Consider the following 7,365-nt stretch of genomic DNA (forward strand, 5'->3'; position numbering starts at 1 on the left):
GTGTGCCTTGTGGTATTAGGGTTGTTATTATTTAATGCCTCAGGAAAACAAGAATTCAGTACAAAACTGCATGGCAACATTCAACTATTATCGTTTTACCTCAAATATACTATATCTCGTTCGGGCTACACCAATTCCACTATATGAAATAATGTTAATTGCGGAAATCAAAGTAATTTTGTATAGAATTGTTCTAGGCCACTACAAGAAAGTGGAGAAATGACAACATTTAATAAATATCGTATTATGCTGTTTAAATGTCACCAATTTATTTACCGACATTTAATTTACATTTGCATCAAACGTCGTTAATTTCAATGTCGGTCATTTTCCGACATTTAGGTAAATATTGGTAAGAAATTATGACACTTACTTTACGACATTTAGGTAAATGTCAATAAAAAATTGTGACACTTATTTTACGACATTTAGGTAAATGTCGATAAGAAATTTACGACACTTACTTTGCAACATTTAGGTAAATGTCAATAAAAAATTTATGATATTTTTTAATTTAGGTAAATATCGGTAAGAATATTACGACATTTAGTTTACAACATATAGAAAATGTCACTTAAAATTTTCGACAATCAGATTATTGTTCTAAAAGATTACTAAATTTACGTATGATCTTCACAAAATGTCGTGTTGAAATTTCCGGTATTTTGGTAAATGTCACTAAGAAAATTCACAACATATAAAAAAAACCGTTTCCACTTTATGTGAATGTCACTAACAAAAATTAGTGACATATCTTTTACAACATAGCAAAATGTCGGTTAGTGACATATCTTTTACAACATAGCAAAATGTCGCATTGAATGTTTGACATTTAAATTAATGTCGGTATCATATTTTTTAGAATGTAAATAATAATGTTCTGTTTAGTTTCATCATGAATACATTTACATTCACAAATGTCAACTTTTATAACAAACATGAAATAAATGTAAAGCAAATATCTTTTAGCACAGTAACCAAAGAACAAAGTAGCAATATAAAACGTACTTAGTACAAGATAGATAATGCCAGATCAAATGATTTGTTCTCACGTAAAACCCAAATCTAACTAAATCATAAAAGATAGTAATTTCAATGTGTAAGTACTTTAAGATCACTCCTAATTCGAATTCATTTTCCTCAACTTCTAGAGTAAACCTTATAAAACCAACTCTCCACAAGTCAAGCTTTTCACTGCTAGTAATTGACATCACTTCCTTCACGAATGCTGCACAAGAAGTCACAAGAAAAGAAAAAAAGAATTATACCTTTATAATAAAGTAAATTCTTTCCTCCTCTAAAACAATTGGAATACCAAAAATAATAACAGATTCATGTTCTAAAAGAGAAACAAATTGATAATGAATGTAATACTAGCAACTGAAGAGAGAAATAAACAGACAACATAAAGCAAAAGATCAAAGAAAGTGAACGCAACCGCCCAAACCGAACAACAACTGAAATATTGTAATATCATAATGCAGTTGATGATATTTTTTTGGTTGTGGGTGGATGTGAGAGGAAGGGAGAAAATATAACTCCACTCGAAGGAGGTTCTGCAAGATTTAAATAAATATAAACACGATCAATCCTAAAAAGCTAAATACAAGTAAGCACACATAAAGCTACCTGTCCAAGAAAGGTTGAAACAAAATCTAAATGAGATAGCTCACTTAGGAGAATCTATTTACCTCAACGATAATAATGAATTTTTTGCAACAAATGCTATATCAATAGTCAATAATGCACTTTCATATCAGAGTTCAGCATCAATTTTGTACTAGAAAAATGGTGTTCAATACAAACCACAATTTCACTCTTACCAAGGAAAAGAAAATGTTCAGCTATTCTCAATTCATCTTGCACTTAAGAAAACCATTCCCTACTCTTTTAGTTTTTATTTTTCTTTGGGACTGAGGCAGAAACAGGGTGGGAGAGGGGAGGGTTGAATTCTGAAATATTAGTTTCCTTAAATGGTATACTGAGATGAAAACTAATGAATGTTATATAAGTTTTGCAAACTATAACATGAAGGGTTTCTCCCTTTGAAAAGGGGGAACAAGAACCTTGTAATTTTTTCAAACTTACCCGCTTCTTTTTCTTTGTGCCAACTTCACTAACTCCAATCTTCTTGATTATGTTAACCTGAGAAGAAATATTAGATTGGTTACTCCGGTTTATAAAATTTACAACTTAGAAAATTGTGAATACAAGATATAAAAAAATAGGACAAAGTCATTTAATAATTTTATTTCCTAATATGATGGCGTTTCAATCATAGATCTTTATTTTCCTCATCTAGGCAAGAGTTTTCAACTTGCTCTTTCTTCCAGGTTCTACAAGAGGCTACATACCTTATGTAGGAGGGTAAAATCATGCTCGATGGGAATCTTATCAATTAATAAAAAGATAAAAGAAGCTAACTTCTTCACAACTGCAACAAGAATGCCACCATCATTGTCAAACACAAGCTTAAAAAATGGAACTCCATCCTTAAGTGTAAGCTGCAGAAGAGCATGAAGAGTTGTGATGCTTTTTCATAAGAACATGCCTCAAAGATGAGCAAACTCTTCAACCTTTCCAAGGAAGATGATATCAGGAAGTATGTCAACACCTACTGTCGAAATTTTACTACCAAAAACGGGAAAAAGGCGAGCAAAGCTCCTAAGATTCAGTGGCTTGTGACACTCTTGACTCTTCAAAGAAAGAGGGCAACAATTGCTGACAAGAAACATATGCCCCTATGATCCCCCTTGAGAATAGGCCTCTATACTTTAAAATGCTATTTTGAAGCTTTACGTAACTGAAGTGAAAACTGACATAGTTAAAACTATACTCTTCGAATGTATGCAGAAAAAGATTTAGTTAAAATGGGTTTACGAACTCACCATCTTTGTATGAACAAGTGAAACAGGTGATTGTGATTGTTGGTGATCGTCCATTGGGTTATAAGAAACCTATCACAAAAGAGGAAGATTATTACAATCAAAAGAAAACTAAATTACAAGATTATCTTAAATGCAATAAATTTTTGCTAAAGAGCACAATATTTGTTACCTGCTCATTATAATTTCTTAATTGAGCCAATAGTAACCCAAAGAATCTAGATATGCATTTATACCTACCTTTACTTTATCGTCTATTTTTGAATCCATATCCTTTGTTGCTTCTAACATTTTTCCCCCATCGCTTTTATTTCTTCTTTTGCTTCAAATAACTTTTTCTCCATCGCTTCTATTTCTTTTTTTGCTTCAGACAATTTTTCTTCTATCGCAATTCTCATAGAGGAGGTAGCTTTTTCATCTTCCATCTCAACTCTTCTATCAAAATCTCTTTGCTCAGCCTGGGATCGCTTATATGCAGGGCCATAAATAAAACTTGGAGCTGCTCCTTTTCCTAAAGTTCGAACATTTCCATGAGTGTCTGGTCCCCTGACCTGTGCATACACATCATTGGGAGCACTTCCAGGAACATTTAACTCGGGATACACCTTAGCAAGTTCATCCATTTCTTTCTTTTGGAAAGAAAAGATAAAAACATTGGAAAATTAATACAATTTTATATTGGAAAGAAAGTAATTTATATTCATAAAGAATGGGAATTTACCATAGTTTCATCAGCTATCTCATTTACTAGTTGTTTATTCTTTCTCGTATGTGTTTATTTGAATACCTCGATACGACTTGATTTTACACCATTCTTCTTTGTCATCTGTTTAAATAGTAAAAAAGTTGTAGAAAATATATTCAAGAAAATAAGTATTGATATATAAATTGCAGAAAACTTATAGTAAATATGGCATACATCATCTATAATTTGAGAATGACTTTTTCTTCCTGATGTGTGTGGCATACTCAGCTTCCTTCGACTTTCTTTGTTCCTCTCGCTCTTTTCCTAGAAAAGTTACACGTATTTATTTTATATATTAGAGATAATTCATGGCCAAACATCAGACCAAAGAATAAAACTTTTAAAAGAGAAAAGGTAAAAATTACAGAGGAAAAGCATAAAATATTTTTTTTTTAAAAAGTATGATCCGCATACGGAATGCGCTAATAGCATGTGTTAACGGCAAGAGAAGAAGATGCTTGACGCTCGGAGAATACCTTTGCTTCATTAGAACTCCAATAATGAACTAATGCACGCCACTGGTCTTCTTCTACCTTGTCTGGACGTTTAGCTAAGCGCTCGATATCGTTGTTGTATGGCTCATAACCAATCATTTTTGTTTCATGCTTCCATTCTTTCCATTTAGATCCAACCGATATCATCAACATACGTCTCATATCCTTAGTTGCATCAGTATTTTTCTGCAAATATCAACATATAACACATGTATAAAAGCATAAAATCAATAAGCATCTTAGTATATAATCTTTTTCTTTAATTTTCTAAGCACCTTAATACGAGCTCATATCCTATTCTTGTACAGTTTAGGCACAAGCCTCCAATCTTTATGATTTAAAGGAGCTAAAATACCATTTCGTGCTATGACTCCAAGTTTTGAACTCAATTTACCTGCATCAGGTCCAATAGCTTGACTAAGATTATTCCACTCAACATGTAAAATGCCACCATCTTTTCCCCATCCCGAGTGCATCATAGTAGGACCCCTAGGTCGCTTAGATTTCTCTTCATTAGCACTAGATTCAGCAATAACCAAATATAAAAAAGAGAGTCATCCATAACTTAGTAAAACTCAATTAATTCTTCTTTTTCTTCTTTTAAAAATTCACATGAAAACATTCCATTAATACCAAGGGACTAGAATAATAGAGTGATAGAGGAAAATTGCCAGAAATCAAGCATATATATTTTTGGGAAAAGAAACTACATCAATACAGGTAGGTATAGTGATATGAATTCTTTCTTGGATACGTATCTGCTAGACTATAAGATGCCTCAACTAGATCCATAAACATATCTAAGCAATAATGTTGGTGTGCTCACAATCTGTCTCATGTTTTCAATTTGTATATGAAGAGCTGAGTGTAATTGGCCAATGTACTGTAGAAGATAGCTTCTAATAGCAAAGCAGGTGCTACCTTCATAAGAACAGAATATAGGTGTCTCCACATTCATGATACTATTTGTATGTTTAAGTGGTGTCTCTGCTTCTATGGGGGACTTATAAGTATATTGATTTAGGAACAATGATAGAGATGAGCGGTCAAGGTACAAGTACTCTTAGTGGATTTGCTTGAGTTGATGATTTACATTTAGGTCTACTTGGTTGCTTGGGAAAAAGTGTACAAATACACAAAGTGTAACTATTCAATAAAGATAAGATATTATACAGAATAAGTACCTAGGGAATTTTCTGTTTCATGTGAATCATTTCTTGATTTATCAGATTGGATAGCTTTTCCTTCATTTTGTGGCCAGTTTTGAGGTGGTTGAGGCATCGCCGCACCTCCCATTTGTTCTTCTTGTTGCTACGGAAAATCAGGCAAAAGCATTTCTTGACTGGAATTTCTCTGTCTTTTTCTTGCCATCATAACAAAGTTGCTCAAAAATTATAGTTCCTGCAAAATTGAAAAATATTTTCTACTATCCAGACGTATAAAATAATACAAACTAGCAAGCCAAACAAAAAGACACATACGCATATAAGATTTAAACAACTAAAAAGCATAGTAAGAAATCCCCAACTCGATGATCTATGTTTAAGAACAATCTTTACTAAAATAGTGACAAAAAAAAAGAAAAGTAACTAAGATATGTCGTCTTCTTCATCATATGTTTCATTACTTTCCAAAGTAAATGGGTCAATTTCTATTCCCGGCACACCTTCTCTAACCCATTTAATATCCTCTTTATTTTCAAATATAGTATCATCTAGCTGTTGTTCGGCCCACAATACCATGTGCTCTTCCATTTGCTCATTTGCTGGTTTGTTTTCACCTAAATTATTTGAGATATGAAAAAAAAGCAAAACAAATTAAAGAAATGCCCCAAAAAAATGAACTTTCTTCCATCTGTCAATTTGTCAAATTATGTCTCATCCCCAAATAAGTTAGAGTTGCCTATAAAAACCTATGTCCATTGTGCTCGTTTATCATTTATCTGTTCTTTTATATATAAATCGATATACTATTTCTATGTTGGTCAAATAACCTACTCGACTCTCTTCTTTTATCATGTTAAAAAGATTAACATTCTTCAAAAATAAAATCTGAACAACTAAGAACAACAACAACAACAAACCCAGTATAATCCTACTAGTGGGGTCTGGAAAGAGTAGTGTGTACGAAGATCTTACCCCTACCTAAAAGGTAGGGAGGCTGTTTTCGACAGACCCTCGGCTCAACGCAGGACATAATTATAATGAATAACCAATTAGTACTATTATCGAATAGGGAATCAACCTGCAAACTCAACAAAATGAACAAAGTATCCGATAATCAAGATACCAGAATCCAATTAAACTCTAAGCACAATCTATTACTAAATAATGAAATCTTTAAAAATGGATTAAACTATAATTACCCCATAAAATCAAAACCAAATCAAAAACAATCTAATAATCAGTATCTTTTGTATAAACTGACACAACAGTATAGACAGCAGAAACTTTTACTTGATAAAAATTAATAATAATATATTTATTAAAAACAGCAAAATGAGGTTGTTTGGCTCAAAGGTTAACAATATACTTTGTAAGCTAGAAAACAATCAAAAGTAAGAAAAGGGTAAATTTCAATCAAATATAATAAACCTAGAGATGCAAAGATGATATTATTGTTGTAGATCTAGTATTGCAAAGTGATAATATGAACTCAGTAAGATATGTTCGTTTGAGGTAGAGATAGAGAGAGAAAGCCAGAAAATAAAAGAGTTGTATTAGATCCGAATCCCCCCCTTTACAATGTGAAGGTCTCCTTTATATAATAAGAGACCTTCCTCGAAAGAATCAAAAAGTTACAAAGACAGGTAACGTCTCCCTAGTGAAGACACTGAGTCCTAAACGATGTCGCTTTTGTCCCCACGTCCGAGTCGTACCCGCTGCGTTAGTCGGCGTACACTCACTGGGCGTACCCACTGGCGTAGAGATGCTGAGGGTCAAATTTGACCCTATACAGTTAGTCCCTCCGCTCGTTGGAGACGCATTCGGTGGGCGTCTTCGATGGGCGGAAATGCAAACCTCGGCTTAGGAGAATTTGACCTCGACCAGGGGCAGTAATATGAATGAGGTGAAATATATGACGTTGTTGAGCCACTGACGCGTGTCTTCCTTTTTGAAATGACGTCATCGCCTGTATGCATCATTATTATATTTGCCCCCGAGGCGGTTCAGAGGATGATGTGATATTTTGGTTTCCCGCGCACGTTTTGAATCATGACTCTTCGATTTCTGCGCAACTT

The 7,365-nt window shown here is 33.3% G+C and overlaps 1 long non-coding RNA gene across 1 annotated transcript; it reads right to left on the reverse strand.

Annotated features, from left to right (window-relative positions):
• Positions 1-1,041: 1,041 nt before the first annotated feature.
• On the reverse strand, positions 1,042-4,302 carry LOC109237381. Its single transcript, XR_002069626.1, has 7 exons — positions 4,107-4,302; positions 3,805-3,894; positions 3,607-3,711; positions 3,126-3,514; positions 2,889-2,957; positions 2,089-2,145; positions 1,042-1,228 (listed from the first exon to the last, which is right to left on the reverse strand). It is a non-coding gene; the product is annotated as an uncharacterized LOC109237381 (long non-coding RNA).
• Between the last annotated feature and the right edge of the window lie 3,063 nt (positions 4,303-7,365).

This window comes from Nicotiana attenuata, unplaced genomic scaffold (genome assembly GCF_001879085.1).
Source record: "Nicotiana attenuata strain UT unplaced genomic scaffold, NIATTr2, whole genome shotgun sequence".
Taxonomy (NCBI): Eukaryota; Viridiplantae; Streptophyta; class Magnoliopsida; order Solanales; family Solanaceae; genus Nicotiana; species Nicotiana attenuata.